Source organism: Choloepus didactylus, chromosome 24, assembly GCF_015220235.1.
Source record: "Choloepus didactylus isolate mChoDid1 chromosome 24, mChoDid1.pri, whole genome shotgun sequence".
NCBI lineage: Eukaryota > Metazoa > Chordata > Mammalia > Pilosa > Megalonychidae > Choloepus > Choloepus didactylus.
In genome coordinates this window covers 3186326-3211973 of record NC_051330.1, presented here as the reverse complement: position 1 = coordinate 3211973, position 25648 = coordinate 3186326, and the positions used below count along the sequence as shown (strand labels likewise).

At 39.2% G+C, this 25648-nt stretch overlaps 3 protein-coding genes and 1 pseudogene across 3 annotated transcripts in view; 1 reads left to right on the top strand and 3 right to left on the bottom strand.

Annotated features, from left to right (window-relative positions):
• LOC119520029 (immunity-related GTPase family M protein 1-like) overlaps positions 1–25648 on the bottom strand; it is a 379546-nt gene that overhangs the window by 138982 nt on the left and 214916 nt on the right. The window lies entirely within an intron of this gene.
• The window catches only part of LOC119520038 (immunity-related GTPase family M protein-like), a 215708-nt gene that overhangs the window by 90315 nt on the left and 99745 nt on the right, over positions 1–25648 (top strand). The gene's annotated exons all lie outside the window — the stretch shown is intronic.
• Positions 1–25648, bottom strand: part of LOC119520025 (T-cell-specific guanine nucleotide triphosphate-binding protein 2-like) — a 212247-nt gene that overhangs the window by 116340 nt on the left and 70259 nt on the right. The gene's annotated exons all lie outside the window — the stretch shown is intronic.
• Positions 2577–25648, bottom strand: part of LOC119519695 — a 42952-nt pseudogene continuing 19880 nt past the window's right edge.

The window sequence follows — 25648 nt, the reverse complement described above, 5'->3', positions numbered from 1 at the left end:
AAAGTCCACATTTTGTAATAAGGGTTTAATTCTCTAGATTCTCTTTTAATGCAAGTGTTTTCCTTTCTGGTTTCTATTTTTTCCTCTCAAATCCATTGTTTGAAGAAATTGTTCTGTAAAATTAACCATACTCTTTGATTTTCATGATTCTGTCCCCATCATATCATTTAACATGTTCCTCTGTTCCCTCTATTTCCTGTGATTAAGTAGATATCTCTCTGGAGATTTGGTCTGATTCATTTTGTTTTGGGCACAAAACTTCATATTGTTAGGCTCTCTCCTTCAAATGCAAGGCATATTATATCTGCTTGTCTCTATTTCTGTAATGTTAGCCATGATTACATGAACATTTCCTATATCTATTATACTTTTAAGGCTTGCAAAATAGTCATTCTAATCCTATCATTCTTTCTGCATTTATCCATGGAAATCTGATAGAAAGAAAAGTGTCTCCTCATCAACCATTTGATTACTATGCAATTTTCACAGAAAAGCAATTTAAATACTTTCATATAAAAAGCAATATCTACATATTTTTTCACTCCCTTCTTTTCTAGTTTTTGAAATAATGAATTGGCTTCCTAGCATAGTATAAATTTGACCAGTAAATTTATTTTTGTTTCACTGTGACTTCATGGATTTAAACATATATGATGTGTACCAATTTACTGTCCCAAACTAAGAAGCCCTGGTTCTACTTACTGCCCCTGACTAAGAAGTTCTGGGAAATGGCATTTAGAGACCACATATGGGAGCTAAGAATTCTCATTATTACTGGATTAGTCACTGTGTTTAGGCCTTTTCAGTATGCACAGTAGAAAACTGGTATTTTCTAAAGGCAAACTAAATCATGAGTTCATGCTTCTATTTTCAGTACAGCTCTTACTTAAATTTTACTTTATGTTTGGATGACTATTGTGCTGAAAACCTTGGTATCTAACTACATTAACATAATTACTTCATTTGCTTTATCCTAATGTAAATAATATAGTCAAAGAAAAGCAAAATCATTTTCAATATTATTGTGAATACTACTGCTGAAAAACATGTAAGGTTCCTTTAGAATCATTTGTGTCCTTGGGATATATTCTACCAAAAATTTGCCTTTAAATAATGTCTCTGTTTTGTTATACCAAATATTTTGCTTTCTATTTCTTTAACACTTATACAGCTATATAAAACATCTGCATGTTTCCAAGGCAAAGCCTACAAAATAAGTTGTATTAAGCAAAAACCTAACTTTTATCCCTGCCCCTTGAAATCATTCTATCCCTTCTTCCTATAATTTCATTTAATTCCTATGTTTTTGTGATTCTTTAAAATTATGTGTTAACATTTATTCATATTCTGAACTTATTAGCTGAGCAGTATTGTACTATACACCTCTCTCTGTATCTGGTGATTTATACATAATTCCTGGTCATGCCATGGTAATATAGAAGATATTCCTCATTCTTTTCTACACTTAACTAGTCAGCTATTTGGTTATCTACCACCTTCTATTGAAGAACATTTCCACTGTTTACAGTCTTTTCCCAATTCAATTAGTGCTGCAATTAACAGTTTGGAGGATACACATTTTTGTAATTTTTCTAGTGTTCTTTTGGCATAGATTCTTCAAAGTGGGATCACTTGGTAAAAGCATAAGTATATACGTAATTTTCTTAGCTATTGCCTTGTTTTCCACATTATGGGATGTATCATTTTTCATTTCCACCAGCATTATACAACTGTAAACATAGTTTTACATTTTCACCAACAAAAGGTCAATGTTTGAAATTTACCTGAATATAGTAGATGAAAAATTGTATCACAGTGTAAATTCCATTTCTAACTTGCATTTCCTTTATTAGATGTGTGATTAAGTATCTTTTCATATGTTTAAGAAATACTTGTATTTCTTTTTATTTCCACTCATTATTATTACTAACTTCTTTCATTTTATTCCACAGCCTTTCAGTTTAAGGAAAAAATTATTCTATAGTAAAGACCAAAGAATGTGTAGGCTTCCAATATGCAAGCCCCTGGTGTATGTTCCTTTCTTCTGCGCTTGCCCTTCCCACAAAGTATCCTGTGACACAATGTCAGTTCACTACCTTACTTATTTATCAAATGAAATGTTAAGCCTAGAAAGGAATGATTAGGATTATGTTCAACATTTTCTGGTATATTAATGATCAGAATGCATATATTCACAAAAATATCATGAATGCCAAAAACACACTATGTACACATTCACTCAGTAATATTGATGAGGATCTACTGAGTGCACAATAACATTTCACTGGTATGTCTGTAACAAGCCCTGGTTATGAAAGACCCAGCACACAGAGTTATTGTCTCCTCTTTGCAAAGAATTTTGGATTCCTTTTCTTTATTTTCTCAAGAAGGTCCCCAAAGAAAGATGCTTTAGAGCTGATTGCTCTTTTTCTCAAATAACAGTCATGGAGGAGGTGGTCCACTCTTGGCTGTGAGCTGGGACTGCGTCAAGGAAAGCTGACTCCACCTTTGCAGAACCAGTGTCATGAAAACACGGAGGATAAGTCAGTGCTTCACTTTTCCCATTTTCACACTCAGCATCCAGAAGTGGTTTGGTTTTCTCAGAGGTAGCATCGATCCTAAAAATCTCTTCTTTTTTTAAGGAGAACTTTAGCATCATCCACCACTGTGTCAAGGAAATAAGCTTGCCAATAGAACATTTTACCAAAGTAGAGGCCAGTGGCAATGAGGCCACCACTGACGGAGAAGATTTTCTCCACACATTTCAACACTGTTTCCCCTAAGGTCTCCTCATCCTTCTGAACTGACAGCAAATCGGGAGACTTAATATTTGCTGTGAGCATTTCCAGTGACACATTCAAACTTTCAGCCATGTTTTTGAGGGATTCATCATCCAGCCCAAAGTGAGACCTATAGAGGTTTAAGGTCTCCTTCAGTGTCTGCATTTCATCACCCCCTACACTCATGAAAGGGATGGTGGCCCATGCTCCAGCCTTCAGTGCCTCCAGCCAGATCTTCTGCTTCAAGGAATCCCTCTTCCTGTCAATGGCAGCCTCGGTAACACAGGGCAGGCACTGCACAAAGATATGGCGCTTCTGAGCTGGGAGATCCTTCAGAAGAGTGGTCTGCAACTTTGGGAAATCATAGTCAGACACATCAAAGCTGGAGATTAAGAAGACACAAGAATCAGTCACTTTGGCTTTCTGAAGATGTTCCAGTCCTTTCTAATGTCTTGAAAGATAGTATCCTTATTGAAAGTCTTGGGTTTACACTTTTTTAGATTGTATAAATCACTGTCCACCCTGGAGCGAACAAAGTAGAAATTCTTCTTCATTTTTTTAATTGCTTTGGCAAGTTGTGCATCATTCTCTTTGAACCGTGTAGTAGAAATGATAATAAAGAAGTCATATTCACCAAATTTCATTTCCTTCAGGTACTTCCGTGGTGGGAATCTGGTGGTTCCGATGCCAGGCAAGTCCCATATTGTCACATGGGAAATCTTCGGGTGTTTGTAGTCTTTTCTCTCCATGGTTGTCTCTACATACCCTACCTGGGCTGCATCTTTCCCTTCATGGTCCACACCCCTCAGGGCATTGATAAAACTGGATTTCCCTGACCCAGACTCCCCTGTCACAGCAATGTTTATTGGGGCATTCTCAATCTCTTTCAATGCATCACAGATCACAGAAGTTGTCTTTTGAACATCTCCTTTCTCCAGAAGTGATTGGATCAAAGTGATGGTTTTCTGAGGGAGGATTTTGCTTTCCATCTTGAAATCCTTAAAAAATTCTTCAAAGCTGGAGGCCAAATTATGAGCATTGGATGGTGCGGGTTTGGAGGAAGATGACTGACCCATGTCCTTGGGCAGCTGAGGATGCTAGAGGGAAGAGGAAAGAGAAAAAGTCAAAGAAATTGAAATACCAAGATGCTATGGCATTTGCTCCCTCCCACATTATAGATAGAAGACTCTTCTCTTTATAACAATGCACATTTCCTGGACTTCTGAACTGGATGTAGTTTGCCCTTGGTCATACTGTTCCCGTATCTTTGAAGGCCCTCCTCTCTGAAGAGCTTCTGCACCATTCAGGACTAATTCAGAGGCCTGATTATCCTATCCAAACTCCTAACCATGTTATTCTTTATTATGTTTCAGTTTTTTTTATCTTTATTGCTGTGAAAATAATACTTGTGAAAATCTAATAAGATAGTGCGACTTATAAAAAGAAAAATGAAAGCAACACTTACCACCACACTCTTACCACGTGTTGTGTGAGACTTCCCAGGAAATTGTCTCGCTGTTTGACTGCCCAGGTAGTAGGCCCTGTTTCTTATTTGAAGCAGCAAAATAGATATGTTTGGGCCCTTTACTTCCAGGATGAAATTCTATATTTTGTGTCTTCATTAAGGAATAGAAATTTACAAAATTTTTGCTGCTGTTGTTGTTTTCTTGTCTGAGAAAGTGTGCTGGTTCATGAAACAGGGTGTTCTCCCTGGAGCACAGTATAGCAGGTGTAATGTAACTCATGCTCTGTAAAATAATACTGCACTGTCCACATGGACTTGCCAGGAGTCAGAAACTCTCCTGGTGCCCTGCCCATCACCCAACACCAACCTGTACATAAAAGGGGCCATAGATTATGTGAGGTGATAAGGAACCCTGGTGCCTGCCTGCTATAGAAAGTATGTTCAATTGACAGCACACTGTGGACAAAGATGGGAAACAGACTGACAGGGAGATGGGGATGTAAGAGTTGTTCCTCATTCGCTTCCCCTGGATGTCAACTGAACTGGGCTTTTTCTGGAATCCTGTGATGCTCTGATCACTGAATGCTTATACCGTTAGACAGGTCACTCGAAAAATCTTATACCCAGGTATGTGTAAGAAATGATGTGCAAGCCGTATTTACTAGAGAGAAGCTAAAAGAGACAGAAGCCCAGAGACATTTTTGAGAAAGCCATTTTGAAACCAGAACCCAGGAGAAGGACCAGCAGAAGTCACCATGTGCCTTCCCATGTGACAAAGAAACCCCAGATGCCATTGGCCTTTTTCAGAGAAAAGTCCCTCTCCCACAAATGTGGGAATTCTCTGCAATCAGTCTTCTTACTGCTCTAGCCATGAAATCAAATTAGGAAATGGGAGGAGACTAGCATCCCCTTTGAGTACAGTCAGCTTCTGATGGCTTCCACAAAGCTCCAAAGAATCTGTGCAGAAGTCCAGTAATAGAAGGTTGCTTTCAGAAGACTTTGATTTTTTTCTCTTCCTAAAGAGCAAAGGATCTGGTGGATATGTAGGCAGGTACTTAATGCAGTAACGTGTCAGAGAGCCTTGGGTTTCTGCAGCTGAGATGGGAAGCCTTGGGTGAGGGCAAAGAAGCCCATTAAAAGGATGGAGAAAGCACATGCAACAGCAGAAGCAATAGCACCCAATCCTTATATTGAGCCTGTTATGTGTAGACCAATGTGCTAAGTACTGTGTGAGAACAAAGGGGTAGAAACCATAATTCTTAGCTTTGAATGGCTAGCACAGTGCCTTGCTACTCAAAGTCTGAAACAGCAGCATCAGTATCACTGGGGAGCTTGTTAGAAATGCTGAATCTCAGGCCCCCAGCTCAGACCCACTGAATCAGAATCTGCATTTTAACGAGATCCCCAGGGGATGCTGTTGCACATTAAAGTTTGAGAAGCAATGGACCATGAGGTTCCAGATCCGATCACGTCAGAATTCCATGCTGGTCGCATCCTAACTTCCCGTCCTGATATCTCACCACTCCTTACCAGCGTTGGAACCCTGCACTCGAGCCTCTTGAGGACAGATACCTTGTCCTTCAGTCCATCCTCTAAGCTTTCCTTATGCAAAGTCCTAACCAGCCTCTCTGCCTGTCGGAAACTCCTCATCTTCAAGCCTATGTATCTCATTTCCTAAGCCTGACCCAATCTCTCAATCAGAATGTGTCATTACTATTCACTGTCACTGCCTGATTCTGTTATCCTTTAAGGCATTTGCATATAGCATAATGGTTAGAGGGATGGACTTTAGAACCAGCTCATCCTGAGTTGAGCCCCACTTTTACCATTTTTGATCTGTCTGTGGTAGATTGGATCGTTTTCAATTTTTCACACCCTTCTTTTATAAGAATTACACATCCACAAGCTCTTCTTATGTGATTTTACAGACTTTCCCAGTTCTTTGAAGATACAATAATTTCCTTTCCATTCATGTTGGTCTTGCCGTGTGACTTGAATTGGTTAATGGGATGTGGGTGAAAGTGACAGGGTGTGGGTTCTGAGCCTAGGCTTTAAGAGGCTTTAGGAGGCATCATGTGCTTTTATTGTCCCCTGTGCTTCTGCCATCACAAGAGCAGAATCTGTTCGAGGTTAGCTTGCTGGTCCAAGGAGACTGAGAGACACGTGAAACAGACTCGGACACAACCTTCAGCCAAGCCAATTTGACCCACATCTTGAAGCAGAATTTCCCCAGCAAACCCATAGATGCATGATAAAAAAAAAATAATAATAATAAAATAAACATATTATAGTATGCCACTTAATTTAGTGCCCTCAGACCAATCATTTAGCCTAGGTCTGAATTTTCCCATCTGTAACAATGACATTCAAATATGTGTCTCGTATTGTTTTTGTGATGATTAAAATGTGATCATATATGTTAAACAAGACCCATGTACTGAACCCCATCCCACCCCACCCCCCCCAAAGAAAAAACACCCAGAAAGAACAACTACAGAAAGAAGAGACAACAGAATTTAAATGTCTGTCTGCAGGGATGCCTTAAACAGATATTTCTCTGAAAAGGCACGTTTAAGCATCCAGTAGATATATGAAAGATGGTCAACGTCACTAGTCAACAATAAAATGCAAATTAAAATCATAACATGACATTACTACACAGCCACTGAAATGGCCCATATGTTAAGGAGGGACGATAACAAATATTGGCAAGAATATGGAGCAAATGAATCTTTTATGTGCTCCTGGGGGGAGTGTATATTGGTCCATCCACTTTGGAAAACTCTCTGGAAGATTCTGCTGAACTGAAAGGACACCTATGCTACGGTGCTGCAATTCCAGCCAACAGAAATGGGTGCATTTGGTGATGGAAAGTCATAGTCAGTAGGGGAGTGAGGGGGGCTCGGGGCTTTCCCGCGCTGCGGGCCAGGGTCGCGCTCCCCACCCGTTCCCGCACCTACTTCGCCTACCCCGGGGCTGAGACTCAGCCTCCCAGGCGCCCAGAAGCATCTGCTGGATCTCGGGGTCGGAGCCCCCAGCCCGCTGTGCGCCCGGCCGAGCCCCCTCCCGTGTCCTCAGGTCGGCCCAGGAGGGTCCGGGAACCGCCTAGAGGTGACCGCGCGGACTCGCTGACTGCACCTGCCCCAGCCGCAAGGGGACAGGAGGCCCTGCCCTACCTCTGCCAGGTGAGAGGGGCTTCCCTTATGACTCCCAGCAGCTGTGCAGCCCCACTGCTTTCCACAAATGGAGTAGCTAATCTTCCAGCTGATCCATCCACTGGCATTTATTATGGTTGGGCCAGTGTTGGAAGTGGAGATGTCCATAGAAGGTGGTGAGCACAGGATGGAACCTGTACTACAAGAACAGGAAAAAGTCCATGGCAGCTCACATCACGCCTTCAAAGAGGACTTCCATGGGGAAATGCTCAATGTGGTCATCACTGGCTCCCTCAGAGCAGAAAAGAACTTGGATCCTTGGGAGTCACTTATTTCAGCAACTCAAGGTGATATTGAGGAAGCTAAGAAATGACTAGAATTACCAGAACATTTGAAACTTAAAGAAGAAATTTCTTCCAGGTTCCTAAAAGCAAAGAAAGGAATGACCAGTGCTGAAAAATCATCTTATTTATTCATTCACTGTGTTCTAGTATTTCCCTTCTCATGACTACATAGTCTCATGTTCCTATAGTTGTGAATTAAACAGTACATTGCAATTACTACATTTATGCTTCAACTGTTGAATTAAACTCAACATACCACAGTACTAAAAATATTTCATTTAAAAATCAAGATTCCTTTTTATGTTATATGTTGACTAAAAATCTTTCAATGCTTTCTAAAATTACCATTTAGAAAGTCTTAAGTTTTTTATGATGGACATAAGTATATAAGTGTGGGTGACAGGCATGTCACTATTTTGAGATGAGACACGATTCTCATGGTATAATGTCAGTGTGTGTATGCACTTTATATGCCATGTGCTGTCAAACAGAGCAGGCTTGTGGAAGTAAATGCATTAAACAGAGGTTTGGTAATCTATTATAAACTTAAGAGGAAAAATCCAGACTTTGTATTTTTGATAATTGTGCAATGATTTTCTTTTTACATTAACATATTTTATTACAGACATAAAACTTGTGAATTTCATTTCAGGTGTCTCCTTCATGAGGGGAAATCATTCTACTCTGTATCATGTTTACAAAGACTTCCTCAATTCTAAATGGTCCTGACTTTCTCTTTCCACTATTTTTTTTGTCTGTATTTTAAGACAAAGACAAATGAGTGTTTTTCAAATCTGTAGTTCTCATTTTTGTGTTGGATAACAGTTTTTTACTTTTGAAGAGTATATATTCTTATTCTTCAACATTTTACTTGATTATTTCTTTTTTCCTTTAAATGATTGTCAGTGTTGAATTTTTGTTGTTGGTTTTTCTTTCTATTTGATTAACTCACAACTGTACACTTACAAGAGGTTGAACCTGTCTTTACCATTCCATTCTTTAACTATATGAATAGTGATGGACATGCATATCTGCATTGCACTTTAAAAAAAAGCTTCTTTAGGTTTCAAGATTTAATTGAACATTTAGGAATTCATTTATATACACCAGTTTCTTAAAGAACACAAAATTCTTGGGATTCCCTTTCTCTGAAAATATTTAAGAGCCAGTTCAACTAGGAGAGAGCTTGAAAATTATTTATTTTTCATGTAATTATGTGCCTGAGAAAATCTAAACTCTGTAGTTGCGTATGTTCTATGCCAGTCTACAGAATGCCTGGGGTCCTGGTTAAATAAAAAAAATCATATACAGAGACTTTAGGGAAGGTGGCTGAATAGGAGAGACAGAGCAAACTTCTTCATGAAAAACTAGAGAAAATGCAGAAAATTCCTGGGACAGTGGTTCACGTTATGAGCAGCTAGGAAGGAAGGACCTCTACAATATATAATGAGACTTGGATGAAAAAAGCAGATGAATCAGGAAAGAAAGGGTGGGCTTAGTTTATCCAACTGGGGCCACTGGGGCTGGAAGCTGTGAGCTGGATGCTGAGCAGTGGAAGTAAGAGCTCTCCACTCCCACACATCCATCTCAGAAACGAGCTGGGGAGATAATCCTTCTCAGCCCTGTAGTTGGGAGCTCCCATGAAGGAGCTGAGGAAACAGTGGACCTGTGATGACCACGAGCAGATGGCCCAGTGCATTTACTTTTCCTCTATGGAGGTCCATGATGTGCAAAATGGAGAGGTAGAGATAACAAAAGGTGCCATGTGAAAGGACCAGGAGCCCTTCCCCTGCCCCAGAGGCTCTCAGGCCCAGAGTGGGCAGGGCACAAGGGCACATGGAGGCCTGAGAAACAGGCCAAACTGCCCAGGGCCCAATCCCCAACCCAAGGGCTGGCAGTCCTCAGTGCACACAAACAACAGCTGCAGTGACTGGATTTCCACCTGGTTTGGACCCCACCCAGCACCCAGGTGCCCTTAAGGAGAAGCTGGTTAGAAGGCAATTGGTGGTTCAAGAGCAGCATCTGATAGGAAGACAGGAAAGTGCACTCCAGCATGCTGTGAATATGGCAAAATTATGTATTGCAATTCCCAAAATAACCTTATCAAGGTAAGAAAATGCCCCAAAGCCAACAGAAAATCACAAATCACATGAAGACTCAAGAAGATATGGACAAGCCAAATGACCAAATTAAAAAGCTGGAGGAGACACAGAACTTGGAGCAATTCATCAAAGAAGTATACACAAATCTACAAAACAATTTCAGTGGGTTGGCTGAAAATATAAAGGACATCAATAAGACTGTAAAAGAGCATAAAGAAGAATTTGAAAGAGTAAGTAGAAAATAGATCTTATGTAAACAAAAGATACTGTAGAAAACATTAAAAATATAGTAAGGACAAACAACAGCAGATCTGAAGTGCCAGAAGAAAGAATAAGTAAACTATAGGAAAGGGAAATTGAATGTGATTGCACAAAAGAACAAATGGGAGAACATGACCAATATGAAGTACAAAAATATAAGAATAATTGGGGTCCCAGAAGGAGAAGAGAAGAGTAAAGGTCTAGGAAAAGTATATGTGGAAATAGTTGGCAAAAACTTCCCAACCCTTACAAAAGACATAAATATGCAAATCAAAGAAGCCCAATGAACTCCAAATAGAATAAATACAAATAGACACACGCTGACAAATGCACTGTTCAGATTGTCAAATGCTGAGGGGAAGGAGAAAGTCCTGAATGCAATGAGAGAAGTGGTTCCCCACACATAAGGGAAACCACATAAAATGTGTATTAACTACTCAATAGGCACCATGGAGGTGAGAAGGCAGTGGTATGACACATTCAAGATTCTGAAAGAGAAAAATTGCCAGGCAGCTAATGAAAACTTCTCCCCAGACACCCAGTGAAAAAGGGGTATGACTCCAACTTGTACAAAACTCTGGAGGAGGGTATAGACTGGAGAAGGTACCTATACATGCTGAGTTGAATAAAAAGAAAAATATCAAATGGAATCTCCTCATGTAGATTGTGGTGGTAAATGCATAATTATGTGATTATAATGTGAATCATTGAATGTTTACTTAGGATGGATTGTATGGTATGTGAATAAAACTGTCTAAAAATAAACATAGGGATATAAGTGCTGGAAAAAATGTGGAGAGAGGGATGTAACTATTCAGTGTTGGTGGGGAAGTAGAATGATGCATCCTATCCTGAGGGCAGTGTGGTGCTTCCACCAGAAGATAAATATGGGGTTGCCATATGTTCCTGCAAACCAATTATGGGATGTACACTTGGAAGAACTGAGAGCAGGGGCACAAATGGACATTTGCACACTGCTGTATATGGCAGTAGTATTCATGATTGACAACGGATGTTGGTGGTCTAAGGTTACATCAACAGATGAGTGGAATGGTGAACTGTGGTTTGTGCATGCAATGAAATATTGAGTGGCGACAGGAAGGAATGAAGGAGTGAAGCATGCAATTAAGTGAGTAGACATTGAGGACAGTATGTTGAGTGGAATATGCCAGAAACAAAAAGACAATCATTTTAATGCCTTACTAATATGGACTAACTATAAAGTGCAAACTGTGAGAATTGAACATGAGGGCATAGGTTATCAGGGGAAGACTTACTGCAAAGGTACCTAGATTGTAAGCTCTTACAGCAGTTACATCTGTTCCTGAGATGTAATGGCAATTTCTAAATTCTGAGATACTGAACAATTTGTGTGTAACCTGGTGGGTCACTGGAAATTCAGGTACCTGGGTGACACCTGAGATTGAGAGGCAGAGTTTGGTAGCTATGAATGTCAGCATTACCCCATACAGCAACTGTTAAAGAAGGAAAAAGATGTCAGGCAAGTTTCCCTTGCTGTGATAAAGGAGTCTAACTGTCACTAGCAAGTCAGCTAATCTTCACCAGATAACCACAAAATTGAAGTTGTTAATTAATGGATTATGACCCAAAGTCACCCAATGTGCCTGCCTCCCCCTCACAGGTGGCATAGCCCATGATTTCCTTGCAACACATGTTTTCCTTGCCCCTCCTGATCCCCCCACATCCTTCCTTCATAAACTGCCTCCTAAACTGAGACCCTTGAGCAGTAACTTTGTTTTAGTTCTGCTCAGCGTGCAGGCCACTTTGGCCCAATGAACTTCTTCTGTCTTTTGGTTTTCAAGATGTTTTCAGCATAACAGTCTGGTGTCCAAAGAGTGGCACACAGGAATATGACAGGAAGACGGCAGCTCTGAGAAGAGATTGGAACCAGCAGGAATCCTTTGAGTTCCATCTCTTCTGGGTTCATCACCTGACTATCTTGGCTGGCCCCTCTCAGATCTTTGAACCCTGCTCTGCTGTGGTTGAGGTCAAATCCCTTTACTGAGCTAAAGTCTGTTTGGGCCCTCTATTATGGTCTCTCTTGTTTTTGGCAGTCATTTAAGAAAATACTATGAGAAATAGTCTGTTAATCTGTTTTGTTGAGCAAATTGTTGCTAAAGACTTTGCAGATTCATTACAGAACTGCCAAGTAAGAGCTCTCTGTTTTATTGACTGTTTTTTTTTTTTATCCCAAGCAGTTGCTTATTATTTGTATAAGAATTCTAAATTCCATAGTTTCAACTATCCTAGTAAATGATTTAAACTAACCTCTGATGAACCGAAGTTTACACAGCTACAGTGGGACTGTTTTGATGAGGATAGACTTAATTATTTTGAAGAGAAACAGCCACAAATTTAAAATTTAATTTTAAATGGGATGCTTTTAACAAATGGCTCATAGAAACTACTTGTTGCAGCCCAAGAGGGCCATGCCAGTTCAAAGGCCAAAGAAGACAACGAGCATTTTCTGATACATGAACTTTTATTCAGGGCTTACTTGCAGAGTGAGAAGTCGTGGAGAGATTGTGACGGCTCTCTCAAGCCGGGCAGGCATCGCATTCACAGGAAAGACGAAGCAAAAAGAGCAGAAAGCTTTTATAAGGGTTTAAGACAAAGGCCTTCCTAAGGGTGGGGGGAGCATAGATGCAGGAACAGGTCACTCTGACCTGGGGGGTGGTGCACGAAGGAACCAGACTAGCACTTGAACAATTACATTTTGCTCTTTTTGTGAGACTAAGAGCCTCTCACTTCCTGCCTGCTTGCATATAGTTACATTTTAAGGTCAATTTACCCTTTTTCTCTTCACTGGCTTACAAAGGCAATAGGTTAAACATTTAGCTGCCTAGGTCACGCAGACAGCTGTGCACCAAAGATCTGCAGGCCTGTTTTGCTCAGGCCACGGGTTGCCACACTACTGAAAGCAAAACAATGAAGAACCTAAAAAATAAGCAAACCCGTGATATAGTTCAACAAGCTGAAACTAAGACCTGTGCTTCCACCGGCTGCTTTAGTTTTCTCCCTCCTGCTGTGGAAGTTGGTTTTTTCTGTCTCCTGCAGCCCTGCTAAAAATCCCTTTCTCCCTTTCCTTCTCCCCTCCCTAAAACCTGACCACCTGTGCAATCCCTGCCAAACACTTTAAAGCTAGCCCATTTTTTCCCAGCACCAATTCCCTCCCCAAATCAAATCTTGGTAACTGAAACTGAGGATGGGACTGAAATCATGGTTCCTCCATATTCCTTTGTTCCCTGGATTCAAAGCATGAGCTAAGGGTAGGGAACCCACAGGAGAAGTCCTGGGCTGGACTGCTTGTTTAATTTGCGGAGGAATCAATGGATGGCTTATCTGCTACAAAGCTCCCCATGTACTTCATGTTGACTTTATCACGGCCATGGTTGGTTGAGAAAACCAAGTCTTCTCACTTTTAAAAGACCTAAGAATTTTCCTAAACTTTTGTTAAATAAGAAACAAAATATTATTTCAAACCTGACAGTTTTTAACATACTGTTTTCTTAAGGTCAATTCCTGAAGGATAACTTTTTATTCCAAACAGTTGCAAAGAATGTGTTATTTCACCCATTAAAGGAAAAGTTCTTAAAAAATAGTTTAATTCTTATAGTATGTAATAAATTGCATAACAAATGTTTAGAAAGTGTTAAAGAAATTTAAAAAAACATAAAAAGTTTTTCTAATCTTCTGTTAGTTACTGATGTGCATAATATTAGACAACCATATAGTACCACTAACCATGGTTTTAATTATTTTTCAAAAAAATTATATGTCACAGCAATAACCCCATTTCCTTATCAGACATGTAGTTTTACTTTAATGCTTTTCTAAAGTACTGGCAGCCAGCTAGAGGCCAGAGCTTTATCTTTAACAAGAGGGATCTTCAAACAAGAAACAAAACTAGTGCATAAGCTATGTTCTTCCCATTATCTGACATAACCCCAGTAGAAATATAAAAAAGAAAATTAGAACTCTGTTTTACCTGAAATACTTACATATATAAACCAGGCTCCAGTTACCACACATGGTGTCTCCCTCTTTGAGTTATTGGCAGAGCCAATTTCCATGGCCTCCCAAGCTATGAAGATTTCTGCCACATACATATTTTGGTCATGCCCCAAGAGTGGATGGAAACACATTACTACTATGGATACATGAATGTCTGCCTGCTGAAAAGTGCTCCGTCACCTTAGTTCTCCAGTAAATACCGCCTTCTGACTTGTCTCTGTTGCATAGTGCCAGGTGGTGTTATGAAGTCCATCCTCCTGTGCTCAAGAGGGCTGACAATGCTACATTGTGAAAGAAATAAATCCTTTGGGGGAAATAATAGCCACAGCTAGGTGATTAGAACCTAAAGAACACAATTGTCACAAAACCTTGCTCTTATGGAGGGACAGCATGCCTGGTACTATCAGCCTAACACCCACCATGCCAATGTCCCAAAATGCCATTTTCTTTGATGCAATCTGTGGGGGCTGATATATTAGTGTTGATTAGGTTAGAACCTATTGGTTTAGTGTTTCCATGGAGATGTGATTCAATCAACTGTGGGTGAGGCCTTTCATTGGATTATTTCTATGGAGGTGTTGCCCAATCCATTCAGTGTGGGTCATTATTGGATCACTGGAGTACTTTGAAAAGAGCCACACAGGCCCAGATGGAGAGTGGCTGTGAGTGACATTTTGGAGAGCAACTGAGAGTGAAATTTTGAAGAGGAGCTGCAACTAAGGGAGGAAAAAACACCCAAGAGCAACATTTTGGAGAACACCAATTTGAAATGCAACCTGGGAGCAAGCAGATGCCAGCCCCATGTCTTCCAAGCTAACAGGTTTTCAGGATGCCAACAGCCATCCTTCAGTGAAGGTACCCTATTGTAGATGCCTTACCTTGGACACTTGATGGCCTTAAGACTGTAACTGTGTAACCAAATAAACCCTCTTTAAAAAATCCAATCCATTTCTGGTGTTTTAAAAAATGGCAGCATTAGCAAACCGGAATAGATTTTGGTACCAGAAGTGGGGTGCTGCTGCTGCTGAGTCTGCAAATACCAAGAATGTTTGAACAACTTTTTGAATGGATAAGGAGAAGATTTGGGAAGAATTGTGAGGAGCTTGACAGAAAGGGCCTAGACTGCATTGAAGAGACTTTTGGTAGAAATATGGTCTCTAAGGACACTTCTGATGAGCCGTTGAGCAGAAATGATGATTGTGTCATTGCCAACTGGAAGAAAGGCAATCCTTGTTTTAAAGTGGCAGAGAATTTGGCAAAATTGAGTCCTGGTGTTGGATGGAAGGCACAATTTGAAGACAATGAGCTGGGATACTTAACTGAAGAGATTTTAACACTAAATTTTGAAAGTGTGGCCTGGCTTCTTCTTGTAGCTTATAGTAAAATGGGAGAGGAGAGATAAACTTAGAACTGAACTCGTGGGTACAAAGAAACCAGAAACTGATGGTATGGAAAATTCCAGGCTTCCAAAAAGTGAGACCCCAGAAGCTACAGCCCCATGTGAGGATTTAACCAAACATAGAACCTGGCCACCATTTCAGTATAAGTATAAGCCAGAATTGGAGATGGAGTTATCCAGGAAGGATTTGTGGAAAGTCCTATTGTCTGATGGTTTTGACCCCAGTAAGCTTCATGCCAAGCTAACAGAATTTTTTGCAAAATCTGTATAAGCAGAATCACTGCTGGTCTGTACTGGAGGGGACACAGAAGGGACAAATTGAAGGAAAAATTTCTTTAGAGACAGAGCCAAGGAGGTTGAGGTCTGGAGTCAAGAGGTCTTGGGAAGGGAGATTGGAGCAGCCTATGCATGAGTTTGCCCTGGAGGCAGAGCACAGGCCTTCCACCTCAATGTTCAGGAAGATGGCTGCCACCACTCCAGGCTCCAGAGAAGATGGAACACATTCCCCACAGATTGGAGAGAGCCTGGCCACCACCCCACTGTTCAGAGAGGGGAGAGCATTTGCCCCAGAGAGGCAGAGTCTGGGTGGCACCCCAATGTTTAAAGAGGGTGAGGCCAACAAGGTGGTCTCCCCAATGTGTGGATATGTTGGAGCATTCACCTCAGCATTTGGAGAGAAAAGGGCTGCAGCAAAGGCCCTTACAAAGGGTTGGACTCCTGCTCTCTCAAGCCACAAGGACAAAACACCATTCCCTAAATGACTCTCAGACTTTGAAATCTAATGGAGTTTGCCCTGTGGGTTTTAGGAATTGTTTTGGGCCCTTAAACTCTGGTTTCCTTACTGTTTCTCCTTATGGCAATGGGATGAATGTTTATTCTGTGACTGTCCCTCCTTTGAATATTGGCAGCAGATAACTTGTTCCAAGTTTCATGGGTCCACAGCAAGAGGGGAAGTTTGCCTTAGGACAGACAGGCTTGTAACTCATTTGAATGGGATCTTGTACTTACCTATTTTTACTGAAGTGATACAAGTTTCTGTGATATTGGGATGGGATGAATGTATTTTGTATATGGAAAGATCATGTCACTTTCGGGACCAGGGGGTGGAATGTACCAGTTTGGATGTATTATGTCCCCCAAAACACCATTATCTTTGATGCAGTCTTGTGGGGGCACATGTTTCAGTGTTGATTAGATTGGAACCTATTGATTTAGTGTTTCCATGGAGATGTGACTCAGTCAACTATGGGCGAGACTTTTCATTGGATTATTTCTATCGAGGTGTTGCCCCACCCATTTAGGGTAGGTCTTTATTGGATCACTGGAGTACTTTGAAAAGAGCCACACAGGCCCAGATGAGGAGTAGCTGTGAGTGATATTTTGGAGAGCAACTGAGAGTGAAATTTTGAAGAAGAGCTGCAACTATGGGAGGAAAAAACACCCCAGAGCAACATTTTGGAGAAGTCCAATTTGAAATGCAATCTGGGAGCAAGCAGACAACACCCACATTTCTTCTGAGCTAACAGAAGTTTTCCAGATGCCAATGACCATCTTCAGTGGATGCCTTACCTTGGACACTTTATGGCCTTAAGACTGTAACTGTGTAGCCATATAGACCCCCTTTGTAGAAACCAATCCACTTCTGCTGTTTTGCATAATGGCAGCATTAGCAAACTGGAACACCCACCCATTAGCAGCTGATATCCTAGGCCCAAAGAAGAAAGTTACAGGAAAAAAAAAAAACTTCCCACTCCCACTTGGGTACTCACTAAACATATACATTTGTGTCTCTAGGCATCCTTTCTTGCATCATCTAAGTTCATCTAATATCTCCCTTGATTGAGCTGCAGCCGTAGAAGCATTCCATAACCAAATTAACTGTTAATAAGGCAGATATTTACCATCTTCAAGTAGCTCTGAGCTCCCATGAAATATTCTCCCACTGTCTTTAAGTAACTGAAGTAATTAAATAACTCAGTTACACAAAAGTGAGAGTGCCAACTACCTAATTCTGATTATTCTCTCTTTTTCACCATGTTATTTCTGATTTTAGAGAACATCTAAACAAGACCCACCCATCTGTGACATCTGTTTAGGGCAGCTTAACCTGGATAGTTGCTGAATACAGCATCCTAAGCACAAGAACTCCTTTGCATATTGAAAACATGATGTTTCTGATGCAGCTAGCTGTCCACATTAAAAGTGAAACATCAATGTATGGCAGAATAAATGGACAAGAAAACAACATGCTTCTTGCCTATACCAGGTACAAGTTAGTTACATAGAACACTTTTGGCCATACCTCCCTTACAATTGGATAGGCAGATGAACCTTAAGGTATTCTTTATTTTGTTGGGAAGCACTCATAAAGTTTTTCCTGTTGCACTCCTAAATCTTCCCAGCTTACAAAATTATTTAAGCCTAATGTGCCAGTTTGAATGTATTATGTCCCCCAGAAAAAGCCATATTCTTTGATGCAATCTTGTGGGGCAGACAGAATAGTGGGGATTAAGTTGGAATGTTTGAATTAGGTTGTTTGCATGGAAATGTCCCCACCCAGCTGTGGGTGGTGACTCTGGTGGGATACTCCCATGGAGGCATGGCCCTGCCCATTCAGGGTGGGCCTTGATCAGGGGAGCCATATAAATGAGCTGGCTCAAGGAGAGAAAACTGAGTGCAGCTGTGAGTGACGTTGTGAAGAAGAGCAAGCTTGCTAGAGAGGAATGTCCTGGGAGAAAGCCATTTTGAAACCAGAACTTTGGAGCAGACGCCAGCCACGTGCCTTCCCAGCTAATAGAGGTTTTCCGGATGTCATTGGCCACTCTCCAGTGAAGGTACCTGATTACTGATGTGTTACCTTGGACACTTTATGGCCTTAAGACTGTAACTGTATAGCCAAATAAACCCCCTTTTTATAAAAGCCAATCCATCTCTGGTGTTTTGCATTCCGCAGCATTAGCAAACTAGAACACCTAAGTATAAAATGCTCTCTAAATTGGTGGGAATGACCCCTTAGTACTGGAGCTTTAGATGCCTAATGCAAGTAACAGCTTTAGCTAGTTTCACTACTCATGCTCTTGTAGATACTAAATATATTATAAGACTTTGAATGGAGAAATAAAACACACAAGAACAGTAATTTTGCAAAATTACATGGCTTTAGATATGCTTAATGCTTCCAAAGACAGCACTTCTGTCATGATTGGCACCATTTGTTGCTCTTATATACCTGATGATCATGCGAAGTTCACTGATACTTTAGGCATTTACAAAATTCTGTAAACCATATCCAAAAACTAGGGCTTATTGACTCCCTTTTGTCATAGCTCACTTACCTGCCCTTGCATTAGGGTTATACTTTTCTTATTTGCACACTGACAGTATTATGTGTCTATCTTGTGGCTGTTTATATTGTACTTGTGACCTCATTTCTCAGCATCACAGACTGTAAACTGTACACCCCCTTTCCCATGCTCAGAGACTTATGCAGAAGACATGGTTGAAAGATTGTAAGAGTGGTGGGATGGAGTAAATTGTAACACAGTACTACTTTCTCACTTTCTCTATTCTCTGTAATTATTATTTTGCTCCTGTTCCTCTTTAGCCCAGTAGACCTTTGATGATTCACCAAATTTGGGTCTCAATGGCTAAAAGCCACTACAATCTTGTCTTATTGTTGTTATTTCACCTGTGTCTGTAAGTTACCAAAATCTTAATCAACTAGACCAAGAGTTATTTTGCTCTTCAGTGAGTCCTAAGCTCTCTTAACCAAAAGGAGGGAATGTTAAGTTGGATTGGTAAATAGCTTTACTAATACACTCCCATTTTACCCAGGAAACTACAAGAAAGAAACAAATAAAACTGAGGCAGGCAGTAGTGCCAAAGGTCCCTTGAAATGCTGATAAAGATCCCCTTGCTGTGATAAATGAGTCTATCTAAGGCTAGTAATTCTGCTAATCTTCACCAGATAACAACAAATTGGGCAAAAGACATGGCAGACACTTTTCTGAAGAGGAAATACAAATGGCTCAAAAACATTTTGAAAAGATGCTAAACTTCACTGTCTATTAGGCAAATGCAAATCAAAACCACAATGAGATATTATCTTACACCTACTTGAATGGCCATTATCCAAAAAACAGAAAATTACAAGTGCTGGAGAGGATGTGGAGAAAGAGGCACACTTACTCACTGTTGGTGGGGATGTAAAAGTGTGCAGCCACTCTGGAAGGCAGTGTGGTGGCTCCTCAGGAAGTATATAATTGCCAAATGATCTAGCAATTCTATTAATAGGTATTTACTCAGAGGAACTGAATGTTAAGACATGAACAGATATTTGTAAACCAATGTTTATAGTGACATTATTCACATTTGCAAAGAGATGGAAATAGCATGAATGTCCATCAGTGAATGAGTGGACAAATAAATTGTGGTATATACACTTGATGAATATTTTACATTTGTAAGACAGAACAAAGTCAGATGTGTTTTCCAAATATTGTTTCCCATTCTGTAGGCTGCCTTTTTACATTTTTGACAAAGACCTTTGATATACAAAAGTGTTTAATTTGGGAGACATTCCATTTTTCTATGCCTTCTTTGATTGTTCGTACTTTGGGTATAAGGTCTAGGAAAACACATCCTATCACAAGATCTTTAAGATATTTCCTTACATTTTCTTCTAAAAGTCTTATAATCTTAATGCTAATGTTTAGGTCTTTGATCCATGCTTAGTTAATTTTTGTATAAGGTGTGAAGTAGGAGTTCTCTTTCATTCTTTTAGATATGGATACCCAGTTCTGCAAACACCATTATTGAAGGGACCTCTGTCCCAATGGCTTTGGTTTGATTGCTGTATCAGACATCAATTATCCATAGAATGAAGGGTCTATTTCTGAACAATTTGATTCCATTGGTCAGTATATCTATCCTTATTCCAGTACCATTGCTGATTCGACCACTGTAGCTTTGTAATATACTTCAAAGTCAAGTAGTGTGAGACCTCCCACTTCTTTCCTCTTTCTCAAGATATGTTATTGTCTATTCAAGGCACCCTTCTCTTCCAAATAAATTTGGTTATTGGTTTTTCTATTTCTGCAAAGTAAGTGTTTGGGATTTTAAAATTTATTGCATTGAATCTATAAATGCATTTAGTTAGAATTGGCATCTTAACTATATTTACTTTTCCAATCCATGAACACAGTATGCTCTTCCATTTCTTTAGTTCCTGTTTGGTTATTTTAGCAGTTTCTTTCATTTTCTCTGTATAGGTCTTTTGTGGCCTTGGTTAAGTTTATTCCTAAATACGTGATACTTTTGTTTGTTATTGTAAATGGTTTTTTTTTTTCCTTGATTTCCTATTCCTGCTGCTCATTACTTGTGTACAGGAACATTACTGAATTTTGTGTGTTGATCTTGTAGACTCTCATTGTGCTATATCCATTGATTAGCTCCAGTAACTTTGTTGTAGATTTTTCTAGATTTTCTACATATAGGATCATGTCATCTGCAAACAGTGAAAGTTTTACTTTTTCCTCTCCAATGTAATGCATTTTATTTCTTTTCTTGCCTAATTGCTCTAGCTAGAACTTTCAACACAATGCTGAATAACGATGATGACAGTGGGCATCCCTATCTTGTTCCTGAACTTAGAGGGAAAGCTTTCAGCTTTCCACACTGAATATGATGTGAACTGTAGTTTTTCATATATTGTCTTTATCATATTGAGAAAGGTCCTTTCTATTCCTATCCTTTGAAAGGTTTTCAGCAGGAAAGGATGTTTTATTGTGTTAGATGCCTTTCTGCCTTGAACAAGATGAACATGTTGCTCTTCCACTTTGATTTATTGATGTGTAATATATTAATTTATTTTCTTGTGTTGAACCAGCCTTGCATACCTGGAATAAATCCACCTGGTCATAGAGTATAATTCTTTTAATGTGCTGCTGGATGGAATTTATGAATATTTTGTTGAGGATTTTTGCATCTATATTCATTGAAGAGACTGGTCTGTAATTTTCCCTTTGTGTAATATCTTTGTCTGACTTTGGTATTTGGATGATTTTGGCTTCATAGAATGACTTAGGTAGCTATCTCTCCTCTTCAAGTTTGAAGATTTTCAGCAGTATTGCTACCAATTCTTTTTGACTGCTTGGTAGGATTTACATGTGAAGCAATCTGGTCCTGGGCTTTTCTTTTTACGAGGTTTCTGATGACTGGATCAATCTTTTTAATTGTGATTGTTTTGCTGAGTGCATCTATTTCTTCTCAAGTCAGTGTTGGTTATTTATGCTTTTCTAGGCAGTTGTCCATTTCGTCTAAGTTGTCTAGTTTATTAGTATATAGTTGCTTGTAGTATCTTCTTATTAACTCCTTTATTTCTGCAGGGTCAGTAGTTATGTCTCCTTCCCATTTCTGATTGCATTTATTTGCATCCACTCTCTCTCTCTCTTTTTCAGCCTAGAAGGGTCCATCAACTTTGTTGATTTTATCAAAGATCCAACTTCTGGTTTTGTTGATTCTCTCTATTGTTCTTTGTACTCAATTTCATTTCTTTCTGCTCTAATCTTTGTTATTTCTTTCCTTCTGTATGCTTTTGGGTAGATTTGCTGCACTTTCTCTAGTAACTCCAGGTGAAATGTTAATTCCTCAATTTTTGCTCTCTCCTCTCTTTTAATATAGGCATTTAGGGCAATAAATTTCCTTCTCAGCACCGCCTTTGCTGAATCCCATAAGTTTTGATATGTAGTGTTTCCATTGTCATTTGCCTCAATATATTTACTAATCTCTCTTGTAATTTCTTCCTTTACCCACTGGTTTTCTAAAAGTGTGCTGTTCAGCCTCCATATATTTGTGAATTTTACAATCTTCTGCCTGTGATTTATTTCCAACTTCATTCCATTATGATCCAAGAAACTGTTTTGTATAATATCAGTATTTTTAAATTAGTTGAGACTTGCTTTGTGACCCAATATGTGGTATATCCTAGAGAATGTTCCATGAGCACTTGAGAAAAATGTGTATCCTGCTGTGTGGGGTGTAGTGTTCTATAAGTCTCTGTCAAGTCTAGTTCATTTATCATACAATTCAACTTTTCTGTTTCCTTATTGATCCTCAGTCTATATACTCTATTAATGAGAACATGTATTGAAGTTCCCAACTATTATTGTAGAGGTATCTACTTCTTCTCCTTTCAGTATTCTCAGTGTTTGCCTCATGAATTTTTGGGCACTGATTTTGTGCATAAATTTTTATGATTGTTATGTTTTCTTGATGAGTTGACCCTTTTATTAATATATAGTATCCTTCTTTGTCTCTTTTAATTATTAACATTTGAAGTCTAATTTGTCTAATATTAATTTAGCTACTCCTGTTTTTATCTGGTTGCAGTTTGCATGAAATATCTTTTTCCAACCTTTCACTTTCAGCCTATTTTTGTCCTTTTGTCTAAAATGAGTTCCTTGTAGACAGCATATAGAAGTGTCCTGTTTTTTATTCCATTCTGCCTGTCTGTGTCTTTTTATTGGGGAGTTTAATCCATTAAGATTTACTGTTATTACTGTAAGGGGAGTACTTTCTATGGTTGGAGTTTTTGTTCAGCAGTCTGAGTTTGTTATTAAGTTCTGCAACTGGATACAGGTTGAGCCTCCCTCCTGGTTTCCAGCACCATTGGCCTTCTCCTCCCTCAGGAAACCAGCCACAAAACAGTCCACCATGCCTGTCAGCGAGGGGTGTGGGCCCCCTGGCCACAGGAATTACAGGTTTCACTGATCTCAGCTGTTTCACATGTTCCAAACAGTTGCATGATGCATGACTGATCACAGATTTCCATGAGGTGTCTGTTCTACACAGTTCCTTGCTATCTACCAGCTGACCCAGAGGAGTAACTAAAACCCATACCTCACCACTCCATCTTGCCCCGCCTCTCTGCACATAACAATTTAATAATAAATTAAGTAATATTTGATAACATTATACTGTTGCCTAATATGAAGCAGATCGATACTAAGATATCTTATGGACACTGAGGACATTAACAAAACTTTAAAAACTTTATACAATTTCTGGAATATATTAATAACATTTTATTTACATAATTTCAATGAACATAAGGTTAGAAAATACCTTTTAATTTGATAATATTATCTGTGCAATTTACACATAGCAAATAAATCTATTTTTAGCACTTCTTTTTTTTGCAAGATGAACAGACGATTCTTTGTGCCTCTCCAGGAGCACTTTGGAAAATCTCAAAGACAGTTTGAAACAAAACTTATTATTTAGCATTTGATTTGAGATGGCAAAATGTCTAAAATTGTCAGGAGGATTGAACAGTTGCTTAAATAGTGTCACAGGTCATTATGAAATAATATTTGGCTCTCTTCTTTTATCAAAGTAAGAATAAAAGATTTTTAAAATAAATATAGGAGATAATGTGATGGCTAAAATAACTATTTTTAAACAATTAAAGACAAAAAAGTACATGAATTGATTTTTAGAAAATATAGACTCTGCTTTTTATATTGATTATTCAGATTAAAAACAATAACAGAAAACCTTTAAGGCCCCTTACTAAGAACAGACTGATAATCAAAGAAGACTTTGATATTTTAATAAAGAGAAAACTAAATTTCAGTTTTGTACCAGTATACTATTTTCTACTAAAAGTCCTAAAATTCTTATAGATAGACCCATTAAATCTTATAGATTATACACATTAATACATTCTTATGGCCTTACCCACTTGCAATGGATACAGGAGCTGTAACTAGCCATGTCTTCATTCCAGTCCATAAAGCTCTCTCCTGGATCTGCCCTCTTCTGATGGTGGAGGACACAGTGCACCAAAGTCAAGCTTCTTGCCCATGGAATGCAGCCAAAAAAGGGAAAGAAGACTCCGACTTCTTCCAGGATGATGTGTAACACAGTACCTGATAAAGCATTTTGTGTCTACGATACAATTTCTAATGAAGTAAAAGTGGTTCATCCACAATGGATATGGGGCATTCAAACTTCAGGTGGTACAATGGGTGCCTCCTCAAATGCTAGGAATCAAAAATGTGTTGTGCCACTGGCCTCGCACTGGACTTCAGAGAGCAGGTAAAGAAGCATCGACTCTGCCCTTGACACATTGATCAGAAACATAGGCTATCAGGGGACTTCATGTTTAAGTATCTTCTTCCAAAAGGATGTTGAAGGAAATGTTATATTCCTATGTTAACTTTTCTTGAGATATTTGTTAGCTGTGTTACTGTGCTTACACCATGTTCACATTTTAGATTACAAATATTATGTTATCCTAAGTCCTAGGTATCAAAATGCTAGTCACCAAGATGTTGTCTAAATCTGCCAGAGTGTGCATCGGGATGTTTAAATAGGTCTTGCACAACAGGGTGTGAAATGTTCTCTATGTTTTCTAACTAGAAGACAAGACTCTTACTTCTCACAGCCCCAGACTCTCGTTTTACTGTCCCTTATTTTTCCTTCCTGAATGGGATACAAAGGCTTGCTTGGCCTTGTGAGAAAGGGGCTGGTGATTGGAACTCTTGTTATTTCCTAACTAAACCCTAAGGTAATATTTCATTTTGATATTTATCTTACTCTCCCAAAGTGAAGAGTCTGTGATAGTTATTTCAAAGCACATCCCTGCACTTCTCCTTGAAATTGAAACTTTTTCTTTACTTCTGCATATAGCAATAATTTGGTGGCAGAATAAACACTTTGCTTGCCATAACCTGTATCTATAACTGAGGAATTTACTTTTCCATTTTCCTATCTCTTTCAGATATACACAGTGAGGACTTTAAATCTCCAAAACGCCACTAAGATTGAACCAGTTCCTCTTTGATCTTGTGAAGACTCATATATTTTTGTAAATTCAAAGGTGTTTCTTTTTATTCTCTAATGTTCTTTTTTATTAAATATGAGCATAATTCCAACTCATTTCCATAACTTACTGTTTCTATATCACATTATGATTCCTACTTACCCAGTCTTTGTATTTTCTTTTTGAGTAAATCTGATTGCTACAATAGGAACATTACAGGTGCAGATTTTATTATTTATTTCTGTCTCTTAGGTCTGGAATCCTCCCACTGTTTTGCTGTC